The sequence below is a fragment of the Mustela nivalis genome (assembly GCF_964662115.1).
Source record: "Mustela nivalis genome assembly, chromosome: 12".
NCBI lineage: Eukaryota > Metazoa > Chordata > Mammalia > Carnivora > Mustelidae > Mustela > Mustela nivalis.
The window spans coordinates 20,052,321-20,073,380 of record NC_139031.1 but is presented as its reverse complement, the minus strand read 5'-3'; the positions used below and the strand labels follow the sequence as shown (position 1 = coordinate 20,073,380).

General features: G+C 48.6%; 1 long non-coding RNA gene across 1 annotated transcript; it reads left to right on the top strand.

Moving 5' to 3' along the window:
- Positions 1-553: 553 nt before the first annotated feature.
- Positions 554-19,800, top strand: LOC309845717. Its single transcript, XR_014301470.1, has 7 exons — positions 554-760; positions 7,212-7,313; positions 9,239-9,397; positions 13,260-13,342; positions 13,985-14,120; positions 15,391-18,399; positions 18,480-19,800. It is a non-coding gene; the product is annotated as an uncharacterized lncRNA (long non-coding RNA).
- Positions 19,801-21,060: the final 1,260 nt, after the last annotated feature.

The window sequence follows — 21,060 nt, the reverse complement described above, 5'->3', positions numbered from 1 at the left end:
GGATCAAGCCCTGCATCGGGCTCTCTGCTCAGTGGGGAGCCTGCTTCCCCTCTCTCTCTGCCTGCCTCTGTCCCTACTTGTGATCTCTCTGTCAAATGAATAAATAAAATCTTAAAAAAAAAAAAACCAAAAGCACACACACAAAAAAAAAACCCAGGGGAGTCATAGGAGGCTAGAGGAAGTGTCCATGTGTCCCCCACCCCCCCAGTTGTGTGCCTTACGTTCTGAAAGGGGAAACCTCTAGACTCTCTCACTGTGCTCTCTGCATCTTCTCAAGAGTCCTGCTCCACTAGTGCCCACACTCCTTTGGTCCAGAGCACTGAGTTTATTTTTCCTTCTGTCCTCCAGCTCTGCCTGCTCTGTGATCAGGGCTCCTCTGGTGACATGGACACTAGTCCTAGGAGGGACATCGAAGATCCTGTGCCCAAGCTCCTATGGAAGAACAAGTAAGGCTCAGACGTGTGAAGTCATTTGTTCAAGACCACACTGTTCTTTTTTTTTTTTTTTTTTTTTAAGATTTTGTTTATTTATTTGAGAGAGAGAGAGAGAGAGAGATCACAAGTAGGCAGAGAGAGAGGAAGAAGCAGGCTCCCTGCTGAGCAGAGAGCCTGATGCGGGGCTTGATCCCAGGACCCTGAGACCATGACCTGAGCCGAAGGCAGAGGCTTAACCCACTGAGCCACCCAGGCACCCAAGACCACACTGTTCTTGACAGAACCCAGAATTTGTTCATTTATTCATTCACTGGAAGAAAAAAAAGGTCAGTTTCACTTAAGAATTTTTTTTTTTAAAGATTTTATTTATTTTTTTGAGAGAGAATGAGAGAGAGACTTCACCAGCAGATGGGAGGGGTAGAGGGAGAAGCAGATTCCTCATTGAGTAGGGAACCTGATGTGGGACTTGATCCCAGGACCCTGGGATCATGACCTGAGCTGAAGGCAGAAGCTTAACCAACTTAGCTACCCAGGCGTCCCAAGATTGTGTTTGATGAAGCTGTAAAAGATTAATTTTGTTGAATCTAAACCCATTTTTTTTTTTTATTCTGTGTGATGATATAGGAATTATGCATGAAGAACTTCTAGTGCACGCTCAAGTATGATGATTGTTTTAAGAAAAAAGTATGTGCGGTTGTTTTGAGTTGTGAACTAAACTAACTGCTTTCTTCATGGAACTCTTTTTTTTTTTTAAATTCTTTACTTCAAAGAATGACAAATTGTTTCTTTTTTTTTTTTTTTTTTTTTTTTTTTTTTTTTTTTTAATTTGACAGAACACAAGTAGGCAGAGAGGCAGGCAGAGAGAGAGGAGGAAGCAGGCTCCCTGCTGAGCAGAGAGCCCGATGCGGGACTCGATCCCAGGACCCTGAGATCATGACCTGAGACGAAGGCAGTGGCTTAACCCACTGAGCCACCCAGGCGCCCGACAAATTGTTTCTTAAACTTGGATATTTTGCAGATATTTTTGAAAGTGATCAAAGTGAGACTGTCACGTCAGTGAAAACAACTGATAGTAATTGTTCCCAATTATAAAACACGAGCTTTAAAGTAGAAATTAGAATCTGGAAACCTTGTATCCACCTCCGTGAGCTTGACAACTGCCTAATACTTTAAGTCTTTTCTGATGGGATTGGTGTTGAGAGTAATTAATGTACCTTTTGATATTATATGAAACGGGCCCTTGCTTGGAAGAGTTGTATGATTTAATGAGCCAATATAAATATATTTTTAGGTAGGTTCCATGTTCAATGCAGGGATTGAACTCACGACACTGAGATCAAGAGTCACATGCTCTATCAACTGACCCATCGGATGCCTATCAAAATATTTTTTTTTAAGATTTTATTTATTTATTTGACAGAGAGAGAGAGAGATCACAAGTAGGCAGAGAGGCAGGCAGAGAGAGAGGAGGAAGCAGGCTCCCTGCTGAGCAGAGAGCCCCATGTGGGGCTCGATCCCAGGACCCTAGAATCATGACCCAAGCCGAAGGCAGAGGCCTTAACCCACTGAGCCACCCAGGTGCCCCTATCAAAATATTTTTTAAAGATTTTATTTATTTATTTGAGAGAGAGTATAGAAACAGGGGGAGGGGCAGAGGGAGAGAGAGAAACACACTCCCCCATGAGCTGGGAGCCCGACATGGGGGTTGGTGGCAGGACCCTGAGATCATGACCTGAGCTAAAGGCAGTCACTTAACCATCTGAGCCATCCAGGCACCCCTCTCCCCTACCAACACTTTTTAAATGACCATCTAGGAGACTGCAAAATCATGAATAGATACAAAGATCTATTCAAAATTAAAGAGAGACTAATGTATTTCATTGTAACAGAATAAAAGTTCAGTGTTAGGGTTTCAAATTCCATATTGCAAGTTACCTTTAAGAAACTATACCACCAGGGCGCCTGGGTGGCTCAGTGGGTTGGGCCGCTGCCTTGGGCTCGGGTCGTGATCTCGGGGTCCTGGGATCGGGTCCCGCATCGGGCTCTCTGCTCAGCAGGGAGCCTGCTTCCTCCTCTCTCTCTATCTCTGCCTGCCTCTCTGCCTGCTTGTGATCTCTCTCTGTCAAATAAATAAATAAAATCTTTAAATAAAAAAAAAAAAAAGAAACTATACCACCAGGACGCCTGGGTGGCTCAGTTGGTTAAGCATCTGCCTTTGGCTTGGATCATGATCTCAGGGTCCTGGGATTGAGCCCCGTGTTGGGTTCCCTGCTCAAAGGAACCTGCTTCTTCCTCTCTTCCCTTCTCATGTTCTTTCTCACTCTTTCTCTCTCTCTCAAATAAATAAATACATAAACTCTTAAAAAAAAAAGAAGAAGAAAAAAAAAAAAAACCCAAAACTATACCACTTGTTGAGTATCAGAGAAGAATATCCACAATTACTAGAAAAAGCTATGAAAGGAACCTGGGTGGCATAGTCAGTTAAGCATCCGACTTTTGGTTTTGGCTCAGATCATGATCTCAGGGTAGTGACTGAGTCCACAATCAGGTCAGGCTCCATGCTGGGCCTGGAGGCTTTTTAAGATTCTCTCTCCCTTTGTCCTTCTCCCTGCCTCCCTAAAAGAAAGGAAAAAAAAAGATTATGAAAATATTATACCTGTTCTCAATGGCAAATCTGAGTGAGGCCAGAATTTCTTCATACTTCTTCAAAACAACATTTCACAGTAGACTGAAAGCAGAAGCAGACACAAGAATTCAGCTGCCCTTTACTCATCCGAACAATAAAGAGATTTACATATATGCAAAACAATGCTGTTCTGCTCACAAGTATATTTTTGTTTTATCATACAGCTTTTAAAAATAAAAATCTTATTTATGTTAACATGGAACAGGGTTATTATTAATTGAAAGGCATCCATAGTTTTTTATTTTAATTTCTTTCTTTCTTAAAGATTTTATTTATTTATTTATTTTGACAGAGATCACAAATAGGCAGAGATGCAGGCAGAGAGAGAAGGGGAAGCAGGCTCCCCATGAGCAGAGAGCCTGATGTAGGGCCCGATCCCAGGACCCTGAGACCCTGACCTGAGCCGAAGGCAGAGGCTTTAACCCACTGAGCCATCCAGGTGCCCTTTAATTGGTTTAAAAAATTTTTTTTAACTCTAGGCAATTCTTCATTATTTTTATTTATTTTTAAAAAAGAATTTATTTATTTATTCATGAAAGAGGGGGGCACCTGGGTGGCAAAGTGGGTTAAAGTGGGTTAAAGTGGGTTAAAGCCTCTGTCTTCAGCTCAGGTCATGATCCCAAGGTCCTGGGATTGAGCCCCGTATCGGGCTCTCTGTTCCTCGAGGAGCCTGCTTCCTCCTCCTTTCTCTGCCTGCCTCTCTGCCTACTTGTGATCTCTGTTGTTGGTCAAAGAAATAAATAAAAGAAAAGAAAAGAAAAGAAAGAGAGAGAGAGAGAGAGGAAGAGGGAGAACCAAACTCACTGCTGAGCAGGGATCCTGATGCAGAACTCGATTTTAGGATTCTGGGATCATGACCTGAGCCGAAGGCATGTGCTTAACCATCTGAGCCACCCAGGCGCCCCTATTTTAATTTCTAATGGGGCCAGTAGCAGTACATAGAATCCAGCGATCTCATGTCTCTAACACAATACTCTGCACCCAGTCCCAGTGTGTGTTTTTCCCAACTGGCAAGCAATTCTCTGACACCAAATGGGTGTCCTACAACACAACTCAATTCTGACACTGTCTACTTGGCGCTGACATCAGAGCCCACAGGTTTAAGGCTCAGTCTTACAGCGCTGCCCTCTACCTCCCTCCGCCCTTCAGAACCCTCTCACAAGCCCATGTCACCGGTGTTTCTCACCAATGGGCTAGAGATCATAGGTTCCAAAGATCCCCTCCCTGGATTCAGTTAATTTGCTACAGTGGATCACAGAACTCAGAGAAACATTTGGCTTACTAGATTATCATTTTATTATGAAAGGGTATATAGCTCCAGAACACAGAGATGGAAGAGATGCATAGGGCAGAGTAAGGGTGGGGGGAGGGGCGTGGAGCTTCCAAGCTTTCTCTGAGCGTGGCACTCTCCTTGGCCTCCACCTCTTCACCAACACGGAAGTTCTACTCTCCTTATTTTTTGGGGGTTTTTATAAAGGCTTCATTACATAGGCATGATGGATTAAGTCATTGACCACTGGTGACTGAACTCAATACACAGCTCCTATCCCCTCTCCGGAGGTTAGAGGGGTAGGACTGAAAGTTCCAGCCCTCTAATCACAACATTGGTTGTCCCGGCAACCAGCTCCCCCATCCTCGGAGATTTTCCTAAATTATTTCATTACCATAACAAAAGACACCTTCCAGGCTCTCAACACTTAGGAAATTCCAAGGGTTTTAGGAGCTGTGTGGCATGAATGGGAATGAAAACCATATTTATCTTATTATAAATCAGCATATCAGCAACGATATTTAAGACTATAAAGGAATCCTAAATCCAAAAAAATTCAGAAGCAATAGAGGGAACGTAATGCAGCTAGCAAGTCAAAGGATTGTTGGAATTGCTGAAAGGCCAAACAGTGGCAAGGAAGCCAGAGGGTGGCTTCAGTGGGCCCTGCTACTACCCTTGTGACGGAGGATGAATGAGGGGGTGATGTACCAGTGACCAAGAGCGGGAGCTTTCTTTTGGAACTTGGCATTAAGAGGCACTAGAGTCGGGGCGCCTGGGTGGCTCAGTTGTTAAGTGTTTGCCTTCGGCTCAGGTGCTGGGTCCTGGGTTCGAGCCCCACATAGGGCTGCCTGCCTGCTTCTCCTTCTCCCATTCCCTCTGCTTGTGTTCCCTCTCTCGCTGTGTTTCTCTCTGTCAAATAAATAAAATCTTAAAAATAAATAAATAAATAAAAGGCACTAGAGTCAGGGATACCTTCTGGGAACCAGAATCATGTCAGGGATTCCTTGACAGTAGCTCAAAATATGAAGGTGAGCCCTAGTTGGAAAACCCACCCGGAGCAGAGAGAAGTGGGGACAAGTGTCCTGGTTTCTCTCTTTCTCCTGTTATCCAATTTCACTGGACAATCCTGCCTGGAAGCTACTTCTCGGCACACTTTGGGGAACTTTGGGGAGCACAGCTTGTCAAGGTCAGTCTTCCTGTGTCTTCCTGCAATATGGAGCAGAGGAGAGCAGGAAGCTGAGAGCAACAGGCTCACGGCTGGCCCAGAAAAGGAGGGGAAGAACCAGGATGTTGGCTGGAAGGAGCCACAGGGATGAGAAAGTCTGCTCAAGATGGGAGGGTCTTGTACTGTTGCGAGGAAGGTGGGCAGAGTAGAGGAAGAAGAGGCCAAACCAGCCCAGGTGGGGGATAAGGGCAGAAGGGAGAGTTGGCAGACTCCAGGCACAATGTTAGCCAATTTCCCTTAGTAGAGCCAACTGATTGGAGCTGGAAATAAGGAACTTATTTAGAAAGTGCTTGCATGCCACTCTTACGTAGGGTCTGCTTCTTGGGGAGATTGCTGGATACTGGGCACGGAAAGGTTACTGTCATCTTTCCCCAGGTTAATAATTTTAAAGTTTTCTACATGCCGTCTAGACCCCTCATATATCCAACAGCCAGCTCCAGATCTCCACCTGGAAGATGTGTTTTTTTCCTGTGGCTTGGGTCTCACCTGACTTCTTCCCAGAATGCTACCTTGGTTCCTAAAGGGTACTCCTACAGCTCAGGCTTTATTGTCACTAGCTCATTAACGTGTTTCTTCTGTCAGTCCAAATAAAAGAAGTAAACCGAGGCAATCTCAAATTACCAGAATTCTAATAACTGGGGAAGTACGCCCGGTAGCAAGCCAGAGACGGTCCCTCCAGGGTCTGGGATGGGCTGTATTTACCTGCAAGGAGCACAGATCCGGGAGTCCAGCCAGAGTCCAAGCAGTACATTCATTGGCTTAAGGACGAGGAGGGATTCTTGCCGGATGTTCATGGGTCAGGCACTAAGTCTGCCTCTTAAATCAGCCTAGAGCGGGAAATCAAGCCGAGTCCTTCATCCTTCTTAGGGCGCATGCGTGAGATTCTCTGCGGCCTGATCTCTGATTTCTTTTTATTTTTTTAAGATTTTGTTTATTTATTTATTTGACAGGCAGAGATCACAAGTAGGCAGAGGGGCAGGCAGAGAGAGAGAGGAGGAAGCAGGCTCCCTGCCGAGCAGAGAGCCCGATACGGGGCTTGATCCCATGACCCTGAGATCATGACCTGAGCTGAAGGCAGAGGCTTTAACCCACTGAACCACCCAGGCGCCCCATACAAGGTACATACTTAATAAATATTTGATGAGTGAACAAATGGCTGGTTGTTATAGGAATATGGGGGTGCATCCCCATCCTTGAGGTTCGTCTTGAGGAACTGTCCCCTCCCTCCTGCCTTGAGAGTCCCAAGGAGCCAAAGAAGAGACCTGTGCTAGGAGATCTTTCCTCCCTAGTGTATGCAGCTCACAGAAAAGAGCCAGGAGCTTGAACTTGAATTCTGGTTCTCACATGGTGGCTGTGAAGTCTCTCCGGTGACCCATATAAGTTTTCTCAGTCGGTCTCCATCTTCTGGATAAATTAGAGACAGTAATATTTGCTCTCCCCACCTCTGGAGGTTGCTCTGAAGGTGAGAGATGATGTTTCGGATAGAGTAGCACCAACGCACAAACCTGAATTCAGAGGAGCCCTTGAACAGTCCTCCTGCTTTAAGCCCTAGGTGGTCACACTGATGTCAGCAGCCCTGCTGTTTATGTCCTCCAGAAAGGAACGTTAACTGGAAACACTTCAAGGAACACAGCTCTTTGTGGAGCTGGCTGCATCTTCACAGGATTCTGAAAGCTGTGGTGGAGAGAGCGTCAGCAGGTGTGTGTATGTGGGGGGTATTGGCCCGCCAGGGGGCCCAGCCCATCTCCCTCCACCACTGCCACTGTGGGACTCACACATGGGGCAGCTCGTGCAGAGAGCAGAACAGGTTAGACCCAAGAGTTCTGTTTCCTAGATCGGCTCTGGTCCTGGACAGGCCCTCGTGCCTCCAAGGACAAATGAAAGAGAGGTCAGGAGCAGAGAGAAGCCTCCTGGAAATGCACGTGTCCCTTTTGTGCATAAAGCTATGCCAGATCCTAGGATATAGGAGCTGAAGGCATAGCTTTGCCCTCAAAGAGCGTATGGTTGAACAGGCAATAGATGGATGCCCTTATCCAGGGCAAAGCCCCTGCCTTGTTACGGAGCAGTGAAGGCTGAGGCTTGTCAGGGCGGAAGCCGCTGGTGGGTGACCCTGTCCCACTGCTGCTAGCTGGCTCTTTCTCTCCTGGAACTGCTGAGGTAGGTCTGCCAGGCACGAAGGAGGGTGCTTCCTGGCTCCAGGCACTGGGGGTTGACTCACACGGATGCTATTGGAAAGGGCTTGTCTCAGAGGAAGGCCTGAAGTTCCTGAGGAGAAACAATCTCACTTCCTCATTTCTCCAGTTGAAATGCTAAACAGTTTTCCTCAGGGGCCATTACAGCCCCTGGGCCTGGCTCACAGAGGCCAGAGAGGCCCCACCAGCAGGGGATTGGAGGTGAGGTGGTCTGTAGGAATGCAGTTGCCCCCCCCTCCCTCATGCCTTAATCCCCAGGGCCTGGGGGAGGGCGTGGCTGGTACCAGCTAGGACTGCAGTTTCACCACCAAAGCCCCTCTGAAGCCAGGAGGCCAGAGTATATGAATTATAGGTCTGGCCCGGCTGAGCTGGGGAGTCATGGGCCTCACACTGCTCTAGGCTAGATAAGGATGGATCAAAATGGCCAAACCCTCCTACACCCCAATGTCAGGATCCACCACCCAGTGGCTGGAGTGACAAGACAGATAACATATATACAGGGAGGGGATTTTGTGTTTCCTTTTGAAGTCCTTTGCACAAACATCTTCTGTGTGAAGCCGCCGATGCACATTTCCTGCACAGCCCCTACCCTTCTGGTGTTGGGTCTTACACCCCGCTCCCCCTGCCCCCTTCCTCCTCTGGGTCTTCCTATTAGGTCTGTCCTGTGTCCTTTCTAGTTTATCCTTTGCAGCCCAGGTTGGCTTGAAATGAAGATGAACAGTAGCTTCTGTGAGCCTCAGTGAGACCCCTGGGGGCGGGGGGCTCTGTGCCCAGCCTTGCGAGTCTTGGGGTCAGCAGACATTTTGTTACAGTCTTTAATCTAGCCTAAGTCCTGGAGGAAGAGTGGATTTTCCTGGACGTTTTGTGGAGGTCAAGAAGAGGGCATTTCACACATCTATCCCCGAGCAACACCTCCCTGCCCAGTAGACAGCCTGGCCCACTCCGCATCCTTGTTCTCAGTGCCGGCTGCCAGCCCCCTCTTCCCTTTCTGTTCCTTATTCAGACTCTAAAAACCCCTCTGTTGTCCAGTGCAACGGGGCCTTTCCCAGGTCCTTCCCTCAGGCCTCCTTGGGGTTTCCCTGCAGCTTACAGACTGCAGCTTTCACCCAGCACACAGTCTCCAAGCGGCCTCAGTCGGCAGCTGCCACGGAAGAGCTGTGCTGTGATTGCCTTCTTAAACCTGCTTCATCCCCTGACTCCTTCTTATTTAAAACAAAAACAAAAGCAACCCCCCCATATATATATATATATTTATTTTTATTTTTTAGTAATCTCTGCTCCCAGTGTGAGGCTCGAACTCATGACCCCGAGGTCAAGAGTCACATGCTCTGCTGACTGAGCCAGTCAGGGGGCCCCCTCGTCCCACCACTCATAGAGCAGAGAAGAGTTTATTTATTTTATTTTTTAAGATTTTATTTATTTATTTGACAGACAGAGATCCCAAGCAGGCAGAGAGAGAGAAGCAGGCTCCCTACTGAGCAGAGATCCTGATGCAGGGCTTGTCCCAGGATCCCAAGATCATGAGGTGAGCGGAAGGCAGAGGCTCAACCCACTGAGTCACCCAGGAGCCCCGCAGAGAAGAGTTTAATTGTGAGTTGTGCAGTCCCCATTGCAGGGTGGAGGGCCCGGTGGGTGGGTGGCTGTCGCAGGTTCCTGTGTGCCCTGGGGTATTTCCAAAGCCCAAGGCTGGGGTCTTTGTCTGCTTTCAGGATCCAGGAACTCATCCCCGCCTCCCCCAAACCCTAACAATCTTTCCTTCCTCCAAACAAAGAACCCTTTTGATCTTTATCACTCTTTTGCAACATACATGCCAGATGTCTTGGGTAATAAAAATGAGATTATCAGCAAACACTCGAGAGCACTTACTAGGTTCTAGGTACTATTCTAAGCACTTTATAGTTATTAGTTCATTAAATCTCAGTGGTTGGGGTGACGGGGCTCTGTCTAATATCTTTAATTACACAATGAAGTCCTCAAGGGTGGAGACTGGGGTGACACATCTTTGTATCCCTCGAATTCCTTGCACTCCAGGAATGTTTGCTGATTGACTCAGTCTGCCTGTGGGAGGTACCATCCCATCCTGGTTACTCACTTTCCCTTTCTCTTCAAATGGAACTAGGATTTCCGTTTTTATTCCCTTAGGGTAATGGAAAGTGATAAAATGACATGGGGTTGCTTTGGGGTCTTTGGGATTTTCTCCTCTGACTGAAGTTGGGACACCTTGCCTAATCAACAAAGACACCTGCCAGAAAGGAGTGGAGGAAGACACAGTCGGGCTTTCTAAGCAAGAGCAGAGAGAGGCACCCTCTGTGTGTGTGTGTTCAGGTGGTTGTCTCTGGATGGTGGGTTGTGGATGATTTTGGTGTTCTGCATTTTCTACTATGAGCAAACACTACTTTTACACTCTCAAAAGAGGAATTAGAAATGTAAAAAGTGAAATGTTTATTGAGTATCTTGTTGAGTAGTGACTGTTGAGGTGAGTTTTATTTTTTTTTTTAATTTTAATTTTTTAAAGATTTTATTTATTTATTTGACAGAGAGTGATCACACACAAGTAGGCAGAGAAGCAGGCAAAGAGAGAGGGGGAAGCAGGCTCCCCGCTGAGCAGAGAGCATGATGTGGGGTTTGATCACAGGACTCTGAGGTCATGACCTGAGCTAAAGGCAGAGGCTTAATCCACTGAGCCACCCAGGTGCCCCTAGAGATGAGTTTTAAAGTATGAATACAGAAGCCCCAGCAGCTGGGCTGGCCTTCAGCAGGCATCCATCCTGATGGCCACTGAGTTATTTTCACAGGCCAATACCTGTGCCACACCCATTAATAAATATTTTACTATCTCCCCTGCCCAGAAGTCCTGTCACTTCTTTGGCTAGGAGGAAGATTGCATTCTGGGGTCACTTTCCTTCCCCAAGCCAGCAACCCCGATCCAGCGATGGTCTACATTGCTCTCTTTGCTTCCTCTAAAGGTGGCTGCAGGAGGGGTTTCTACCACCTCTTCCCTGGATTATCTGCTTCAACCTCCCCGCCCTTACAGTAAGCAGTCTTGGGTCCCAAGCTGGTGTCCACACTCTAGAGCAGGGATCCCCAGCCTTGGCTGCATGTTTAGAAAGTGCCAAGATCTAAAAAAAAAAAAAAAAAAAAAAAAAAAAAAGCCAAGGTCTGACTCCTATCCCATACCACTTAAACCAGAACCTCTGGGGTGAGCTGTTGAATTTTTAGGATCTCCAGATGCCTCTAATGTAGAGTGAGGGTTGAGGACCACTGAGGCAGATGCAGAAAGTTCCCCAGTGTGGACATAGGGATCAGCATGGATTCGCTTGCCCTGCGCTGGGCACTGTGGAGGAGGACACACAGATGGCTGCACACAGAGCTGCCTGCCTGCTTTCTGAGGGCTTGTAGTTGATCACAAAGTTGGTGAACAAGCCAGAACCTGTGCACAGAGAGGTGGGAACACTCAGTGTGATGCCCATTGTGTCTAACCTCTGCCCGTTCTGACAGGGCTGTTAAAAATGCTGAGGAAGGAGGCATTTCTGGTGTCCTAAGGATAATCAGGGTGATCTTCCTGGAAGAAGTTCTGGAGGCAGTTTTTGTGGGGGAAGATTCCTTCACAATGGTGCACTGACTCTTCTGGTCCTTTCTAAGGTTTTCTCTCAGGCTCCTTATCTGATGAAGCAGCTTCTTTGTAACTCTGGGCCCTGTTAGGTGTGGCTGGCCACTCTTCAGTCACTGCCCCAGCTCTCCAGGACACCCCGGCAGGACCAGGCTCCGACAGATAAGAACCGTGCTTGTTAGCACAGCTGTTCTCTGCAACACCCAGTGTTGTTTTCAAACCTACGGAAATTTGGGTGCGGAAGTGTGGCTACATCCACCCAACTTCAGAGTTGGGCTTGGTTCCAAATAAAAGGAAATTTAGTCAGTTTTCCCAGACACAGGGACAAAAATAGAGTTGACAGGAACCTCAAAGGGTCTGCTGAGGTACCAGGGTTACACCTAGAAAAATCAACTGACTTTTTGGTCTAGATGCTGTCAAATGGCCAGATGAGACTTGAACTTTCAGCATCAACAATTACCTCTGGAATTTGTCAGTACAGGTTCTTCAGAGACAGTGCTCCAAAGGTGATGTCTTACAAGAAGGCGATTTTGTTTCTTCTGCTGTTAATAGTTCTAGAGGTCTCTGGGTTTTCTGGGCTCCTTTGGCCAATAACCTGAATTCTGGGGTTTATGAGGTTCAGATATGTTATGTGTGCAGTCAAGGAGATTGTGCCTGAGGGGGAAGGAACCGAATGGCCTAACTCATGTTTGGATAAATTGATGATTTGTTATGTTCAGCTTTAACTTTGGATCTTGTCTCGGGTGTATGTGTCCTATGTATGCTCTGCTGCAGAAGGGGGCCTCCTGGGAGAACTGGTTCTGCCTGGACATCCCCAGCAGGACTATGCCAAGCCATTGTCAACCTCGCTGCTCTCCTTCCTCACATTCTGGACGGCATGCTTCTTTTTCCTGCTCTTTCACAAACTCAGCTCCAAGGGCTTTATATAGCATGGCAAGGTGGGGGTCTCTAGGGCATCATGGCCCTTGCAACGTCTCCAGTGTGAGCCAGTTTCCCAGCATCTGACACATGAAGGTCATGCTGCTGTTGAGGGGCAGAATTGAGCCTGAAAGTCAAAGTTTTGGATCCCCACCCTGTCCTTCCCCATGTGGTGAGATGACCATGTCCTGAGACTCCAGAAACCGGACATTGCATAAAGAAGGAAGTGTGTAATCAGGGTTGGAAAAGGACAACAGAATTCCCACATCTTCATACAGTTGTCATTGTGCCCATGCTCTGTGTGCCTTAGTCGAGCCAGAGGTGGTCCTTGTGGACAATATAATTATCCTCATCCTATGGGAAGGTTTCACAGAGCTCCAGGCTCTCGGTTTTCTTTTTCTTTTTTAAACATTTTTTTTTAAAAGATTTTATTTATTTATTTGACAGAGAGAGATCACAAGTAGGCAGAGAGGCAGGCAGAGAGAGAGAGAGGAGGAAGCAGGCTCCCTGCTGATCAGAGAGCCTGATGCGGGACTCGATCCCAGGACCCCGAGATCATGACCTGAGCAGAAGGCAGCGGCTTATCCCACTGAGCCACCCAGGCGCCCCAGGCTCTCGGTTTTGTTGATGGTAGAGAAAGGGTGTAAGATGGCAGGGCTGAACTCCTATTCCTTTAAAATTAGAAATGCGGCGTGGAAGTGACTAGGGTGAATGATTTGATCTCTTTGAACTTTATTTCCTTATTTGTAAAGTGGGAACAAGAAAGGGACCTACTCTCAGGGCGGAGGGTCAACTGAGATAATATTTACTAAGTGCCCAGAGAGTACAGTACACGGGAAGCTTACTAAGGCTGAGAAACCATTTTTCCTAAAGGGTGCTCCTTCTGAGCCAACCTTCGTTTTTCCTTTTCCTTGTCCCTCACAGGCTGTGAAGATGGGTGTGGGATGACTCTGTCTCTTTGAGACAAAGCTGTCCCTAGGCGAAGTGACTTGACCCTGAGACGTGCAGTGAGTCAGCAGCTTGGGGGTCCTGGAGCCCGCCTCTCCCTGCAGACTGGACTGTCACTAGTGCACTGAGTTTCTGCCTTCTGCAGGCCAGCCTGGGGCCCTGCCTGCCATCTTGCGGCAGTCCCCCTGCCGGAAACCCCGCCCCATTGTCCCAGGCTGCCTCGGCCTGGGGAGCTCAGCTACGGCTGGGCTGACAGTTTCCTTTCGTGGCTGAGATAACTTTGGGAGATGTCTATCGGGCTCAGGGAAAGGGTGGAGGGTCTGAGGGAGCCCTTTGCTGCCCTGAGATATCCGGCAGGCGGCATATAGAGAGGAGGGCGGCGTATAGAGAGGAGCTCATTTAACCTCGCAGCCTCGCCCTTTGCCCCTTTCTCCCTTCCTCCTTCCCCCTCCTCTTCTCCCCTCATCCTCACCCCTAACTCTCAAGGCTTTGATGAGTTTCTGGGAAGCTTGGTGGGAGGCCAGACAAGCTCATTAACTCCTTCAGTGCTGTCAGTGCTATGGGCAGGGAAGGTGGAAAAGTACCTGGGCCAGGGGAGGGGAGGGGGGTGTTGGTAGGGATGGTCCAGTGGCCCTAGTTTTGTTTTCTTTTTTTTTTTAATTTTTATTTTTTATTAACATCTAATGTATTATTTGTTTCAGAGGCATAGGTCTGTGATTCATCAGTCTTACACAGTTCATCTACCTCCTGAATGTCCATCACCCAGCTCCTCCCCCCATTTCAGCAACCCTCAACTTGTTACCTGAGGTTAAGAGTCTTGTTTCTCAAATTCCTCATGTAGGTGAGATCATATGATAATTGTCATTCTCTGATTGCCTTATTTTGCTTATCATAATACCCTGTAGTTCCATCCATGTTGTTGCAAATGCCAAGATTTCAGTTTTCTGATGGCTATATAATATTCCATCATATATAGGTAAGTGGCCCTAGTTTCGGCCCAGGAAAAAGCTTTAAGAAGCTTTTTAAGTCCAGGCTCTATCGTGGATTAGCTCAGTGAGCTTGGGAAACTTAAAGTTTCTTCTCTGGGCCCTGGGTTTCTCATCTGTTTTTTTTTTTTTTTTTTTTAAAGATTTTATTTATTTATTTGACAGACAGAGATCACAAGTAGGCAGAGAGAGAGAGAGAGAGAGAGAGGAGGAGGAAGCAGGCTCCCTGCCCAGTAGAGAGCCCGATGCGGGACTCGATCCCAGGACCCTGAGATCATGACCTGAGCCGAAGGCAGAGACTTAACCCACTGAGCCACCCAGGCGCCCCAGTTTCTCATCTGTTAAGCGGGGGTGAAAATACCATATGCGTAAGGTGACTGCAAGGAGTAAAAGATCTAACGCGTGTAGGGAACCTGTCAGAGGGCCTGGCCCAGGAGACTAGTACGATGGTCATTTCTGTGCTGCCGTCTGATAGGTGGCCTTGAGATACCAGTGAGTAGGAGCTCTCCCCACCTCACCCTTTACTGGAAACGGTAGCTCTTCTGATAGTAAATCAGATGGGTCATCTTGGCATGGAAGCAAAAACACTTCATTCATTCATTCATTCACTCACTAAACACCTATTTATTGAAAGCTTACTATGTGCCAGGCACATTTCAAGCATATTGGGAAACAACAGTGAGCAAGACAATTCCTGTCGTCAGAGTGAAAGAATGTGCAGGATGGAGGTGGTTGGGAGGATAGGAACAGATAATAGATTAGCAAAACATAAAAATATAATTTCACGTAGAGGTGGGTGCTTTGAAGAAAACGGAAATAGAATAAAAGGTTAGATGGTGATGGGCTGCATGTATGCTATTTTAAATAGGACAGGCCTTTCTAAAGATGTGGTCTTGGAGCAATTTTTGAATGGAATGAAGGGGTGAGAACGTGGCAGTGGTGTTTTCCAGCCATTGACAGATTTGGAGTCCTTGAGGTAGAGACCCCGCTTGGGAGGTTCTAGCAAGAGCATGAAGACCAGAGAAGACGGGGGTAAAGGGAAAGAGGGTGCATAGGAGCTGTGGACATACATGGGTCCTGGGGAGCCCTCTCTCCTGAGGCTGACCTCTTTCCCTCCACAGGTGGGCTGTTGCCTGTGTGTGTGTGGAGCGGGTACCAGGGAGCAGCAGAAGACTGACGGACCATGGTGGACTGCGTATTTATTTTAATTAGGGTGATGGCAGGCAGCTGTCACTGGTCTCTTTTTATTTATTTATTTTGTCCCTGCTTTCTGATGGAACTTTCTGGTGCTATTTGCTGATGCCAGAGGTTATCCTGAGTTCTGAAAACACAGCAGGGCCCAGCTGCTCTGTTTGGGCCAACCTGGGTTTGGGATGAGCTCCCTGGTCTAAGGGAAACAGCAGGCAGCCAGGGCAGTGTCCTCCACGTGATACTGCTTTGTGTGCCAGCCTAGAGCCCGCATTAGGACCCTAGTTCAGGGTCCCCACAGTCAGTCCCCACATTGAGCCCACTGCTTAACTCACTGACTGATATTTTCTTCGGTGCTCACTCTGATCATTTCAAAGCAACAAATATTTCCCGAGACTGAGCTCTGCTTGGGATCCAAACTCAGCCGGTAGTCACGGGGTATGGTGTGCTGGCTGATAGCTGTTCTGATGGGTTTTATATATATATAACTTAAAATCTCTAAAAGCCCTTCAGAACAGGATGAACAAAAGATGTACTCTGCCCTCAACGAGCGTGCCCCGTGTCAAACCACTCAACTGACTGCCAGTGGGCCTGGCTGAAGTGGTGCTTCTGACAGTTGTGTAAATCAAGCACGGAGACACAGCGTACATCAAAGCATCAGCTTTCCTCTGCATTTAGCTCCCTGAGCTAAAACCACACGTTGCCTGCCCCCTCTGCCCCTTACTCACCCAGGAAAACCCATTTTCAAAACCTATACTATTCTCTTTAATTTCTTCTGGGTCTTTCCACTTCTGGAAAGCTGGTATTTAGCCTGGCTTGCCAACTGTTGCCCTCCAAGGACCTCTTCTTGCATAGAGCTCAGGGTCTTTTGGGGTTTTCATTCCTCAGAACCCCCACTCCTACCACTCCCTCCACCTTCCTACAGAACTTCATGTTAACAAGATTCGGCTTCTGGACCTCTCTGTGGCACTTCCGGCCTCTTCCTCCCATTGGTATTCCTCTTCCTGGCCATTCCAGCCCTTGTTCTGTTTCAGGATCTCCTTGTAAAGTCCCGTGGTCTCATGGAACTGTCATGGCCACTATTTTGTGGATGCCGCCTCCTGCTTTCAGGCTCCAGCCTTTTTTGGGCTCCCAGTGACCTCCTGGGATCCCTTCTTCTGCTCAGTGCCTCAGCCGTGCCTTTGGAGCTCCGATGAAGTCAAGTGACTTTGTGCCCTCTCAGCCAGCTGGGCCAAGGAAAGAGCAAAGGGGACAGTGGAACATGCCCAGGGGGTTCTAGACTCCCCCAGTTGCAGGGTGGGCGGAGTGTCCCTGCGATGACCCCCCAGGCCAGGCAGACCTGTGCAGGGAAGGGGGTGGGTAGTGGTTAAAATTAGAGCCTGGATTCACTCTGGGGCATCCATGGAAAGTGTGGTGGCGTGGAGCAGGGTGGACCCGCGTTTCCCTGATCTCATCCAGTGTCTGTTTTCCTTTGTCTCCCCAGGGCAGGGCTGTCCTAGCCGACCTTTATCATTGCCTGCTCACATGGAGAAGGCCCTTATGGGCTGCCCCTTTTCCTGTCTTTTTTCTCAACCTGGGCCCTGGGGGCCGGTGGGGTAGGACTGGACCGTCCCCTAAGAGTGGGGACTCATCAGAAAGCCCATTGTGGCTGAGGGTGTGTCCTAGGGGGTGGTTCCCAGCTTCTCTTTCAGACTCCTTGAATTGGAAGTGACTCACCCCAAACAATGATGTGATCACAGGAGCATGAGTGGGACTTACAGCCAGGTCTTTGGGTTGTGGGGTGTGGGATGCCCCGGGACCATGAGGAAAGACTCTCAGAGGGTTGACCCTAATGGTAGACCCTGATAGACCCACCCTGTTCTGCAGAGTCGAGTCTGGTGGAGGGTGGTGCATACAAAAGCGGCAGAGACAGAGGGAGAGTGGGGGAGAATGGCAAGGCCGGAACGACAGGGGACTAGCGAAAGGTGCTTGCAAAGCACCTTAAAAGTAAATTTGCGTGGTGCAGCTAGCTCTCCCTGCATGCTGATAGGAGGCAGAGGAGAGGCTCTGAGTAGGGAAGTAGCAGGCATCCACATCCAGTCACCTCCTCAGGACACAGAGGAGGAAACCGAGACCCACCCAAGGAGGTGAGGGGTTTGGCTTGTGAGCACCCAGCCACAGAGGTACGGATGACCCTGCAGCTAAGCTCCTGGGGTCAGGGCTCTTTCCATCCCCTTTCAGACACTGCCTGATCTGGAAAGCGGAGAGGATGAGGTTTCCTGTCTGGGGACACTGAGGCCACAGCAGGAGACAGCCAAGTCGAGACTCATGGCCAACCCTGGAATGTTCTTACTTCTTTCTCCTATCTTCTGTGTTGACCTATCTTGTCTTGCTTGTCCCTCTCCTGGCCCCTCTCCCATCCCTCTCTTCTCCCCCATCACCCAAACAGCTGATGCTGATTCTGCAGTATTTGACATGTTGTTCTGTCTTTCTTGCCTCCTAGCCAGTGATACTCAGATGATTTTAACACAATTACATCTTGCAGTTGATGAAACACACTGTCCCATTTAACAGATGAGAAAGCTGAGGTGCACAGAGGTTGAGCATCTTTCCCGGGGCCACATAAGTGGCAGAGCTGGGACTTGAACCTGGGCAGTCAGCCCCTGGGATCTGTAGTGTACTAGAAGGCCTTTGGTGGAAACCCATTTCCCGGAGTAGATGAAATTCAGACTCTCATCACAACACTCAAGTCCTCTGTGACTGGCTCTGCTTTTTTTCTAGACTCGTCAGTTCTCAAGTAACTGTGCTCTCGATGCATGGCCTGCTCCCAGACAGGCCTGTCATATCCGGGGCTCACCCTCCCGTGCCTGCGCTAGAGGATAGTTAGGGTCCTGCTCAGAGGTGAAAGCTCAGCTCCAGTCAGTGCCCCCTCCTTTGAGATACCTCCCTTGACCCCTCCTTGGGTGGGTCTCGGTTTCCTCCTCTGTGCCCTGAGGAGGTGACTGGATGTGGATGCCTGCTACTTCCCTACTCAGGGAAGTAGGTTGGTGTTCTCACAGAATTTAGTTTGTTAGAGCCTCACTGGCAGCCTTCCGTGTGTGATGGTGGCTCCTCAGAAAGCCTGGGGGTCCGTCCCTTGGGGCCTCCTGCTTCCTCCTCAGTGCCGCCTTCTCAGCACAGTGCTCTGTGAGCTTGACTATACCAACCTTCCTTCCTTGCATCTGGACTGACAGGAAATTTGATGGTTTGAGAAGTGTTTGGGAGATCTGGGATGTTTATAGCTGCCACCTGAACGATGACCAGCTGGGGATTCACTGTTCCTATAAGTAATATCCTGTCCATGGGGGTGTGTTCCTAGCGTCAGTCTGAGTTGTTGGAAAACACCTGATTTGGCGTGTTCCAACCTGGAACACCTCCCTCAAAACCTTTGTAATGTACTGACTCAGGAGGCACAATGACTCAGGCACTGCTGGCCGGAGAGCTCAGGGGTGGACGGGGGTGCACATACGCATGGTTGCATACACAAAGGGCAAGGCAGAAGTGTTGTTGGACAGACCTCCTTTTCTGCTAAAACCTCATTTCCTGTGGCTGATGGATTCCGGGGAGGCTCCAGGACCCTCTGTTCCCAGGTCCTGCCCAGGGGCTGGGAGCCAGCTGCCCCAGGAGGAGACACTCAGGCCAGCTAGCTTGGCACTCTCGTCATCCTCCTCCACAGAGGGGGAATGGCAAAAGCCCATGTGGGAGAAGAGGAGGAGGAATGTTCCAGGCCTGCTCAGTTATTAAAGGCATCTCAAGATAATGAGGCATAGGGAAGAACAAAGACACAGAAAAGCAGCAAAATTAAAAAACACCACCTTCTGCGCTTTGACCTTTGGGCCCCGGCAGAGGCATTTGGCAGATGTTCAGCTGTCTGGAAGAGGGAATTTCTGGCTTCAGCAGGCTGGAGGGTGTCCATGAGGATATAGGAAATGCCACCCTGGCTTAGGTCTGTGGTCTGCTTACCTGGGGGCTGTGTCTGATAAGGCAGCACCCTGAATTTGTGCGTGATCCTTCTCTCTGATGCCACCCTTAGGCTCAGGGAATTATTGTCCAAATTTCATTTTGCTCGTCATATTCCACTATGGATAGGCAAGCTGTAATCTTATCCTAAACTTCTGCCAATTTATATGCCTACCTAGAACTGTCTCCTCAGAGTATTGATTACTCAAGTGATGTTTTCTTTGTTGTTCTTACTTCTTACTAAGCTTTCTGCTGGTGCCCTGGAATCTGGAGAACTGGCTCTAGCCATATCATTGATCATAGCTATCCTTGTTTGGACAGATTAAATTAAGAAAGTATGTATATGTATATATTTGATTAAGCTGCATTGCATCTGTGCTTTATTTTATTTAAGAGATTTATTTATTTACTTATTTGTCAGAGAAAGAGAGCGAGCGAGCACACCAGCAAGGAGAGCTGCTCGAGGGAGAAGCAAGCTCCCTGCTCGAGGGAGCCCGATGCAGGACTCCGTCCCAGGACCCTGGGGTCATGACCTGAGCCAAAGGCAGATGTTTAGCCAACCAAACCACCCAGGTGTCCTTGCATTTGTCCTTTAAATTAGACTTTACATTTGATGTCAAGCCACTTCCCTTCATCCTTGGGAGAGGGTTCTGTGATGGAGTTGGGAAAGTAATTTTTTTAGGTATTAAGTATTTCAGAAGAGATGAATTATGCTGAGTTATGAGTCCCTGGCAGACACACAAAATCACAGCCGTTTTCTGTTGTTGGCACACCTGCACACGCAGTGGTTTCTGTGGGGGGGCCTGCCTCCAAACATGGCTCACAGACATCAGCCTTGCTCCTGCCTCCATCCCTGAACGACCATCACTTTTTCCTCCCACTACCCAACATTTAGTAAAGGGACAGGACACCAACCCAGGCCCTGGCAGACCAAGGAAATCTTTAAGGAAAAAAAGCTCTGACCTCCCCTTTGCCAAAGTGATTATAGATGACAACGTGTCTGGGGATCAGGCCGGATGTTCTTGAGAAGTGGTAAAGGTCAGCTTTTAACTGTTTTCTTGGCTGTCCTGGGGCTTAAGATTGATGGCAGCTTCCGCTGGAAGCGGTGCTTTGAGGACCTCAGTGTTCTGCTGGAAGCCTCTGGTTGAGCCTTTTCACAGAGACAGTTTAGGGTGGGTTTGGGTTGGCGTCCTCTCCTGTAAGTCAGGAGCTTGACCAAAAGGAGGAAATAAACACTGTACAGTTTGATCTTGGCCTCTGTCTGGACTAATGTGACCTTGAACTACTGGAAGAGGGATAGGGATCCTCCAGGAGCACGTGCACAGTGGGTCTCCCTGGCCCAGAGTCGGCAGTGGTCTTACAGGCCCAGGGCTTGGGGTTCGGACCTGCAGGAGGTAAAAGCTCAGGCTTTTACCTGAGGCTGCGGGGAGGCCGAGGAGCAGGCTCTGGGCGGGCGGCTGGCCGGCAGCGGGGAGAGCAGAGAGCTGAGGGCAAGAGCGGCTGTGGCTCTGGAAGCCCAGCTCCGCGGTGACACACCGGCACCTCTCTCTCTCTGCAGCCTGAGAGGTGGCTTCTGGAAAGGTCACGTCCAACAAAGGGCAGACCCTGGTGGCGAAAGACCTTGC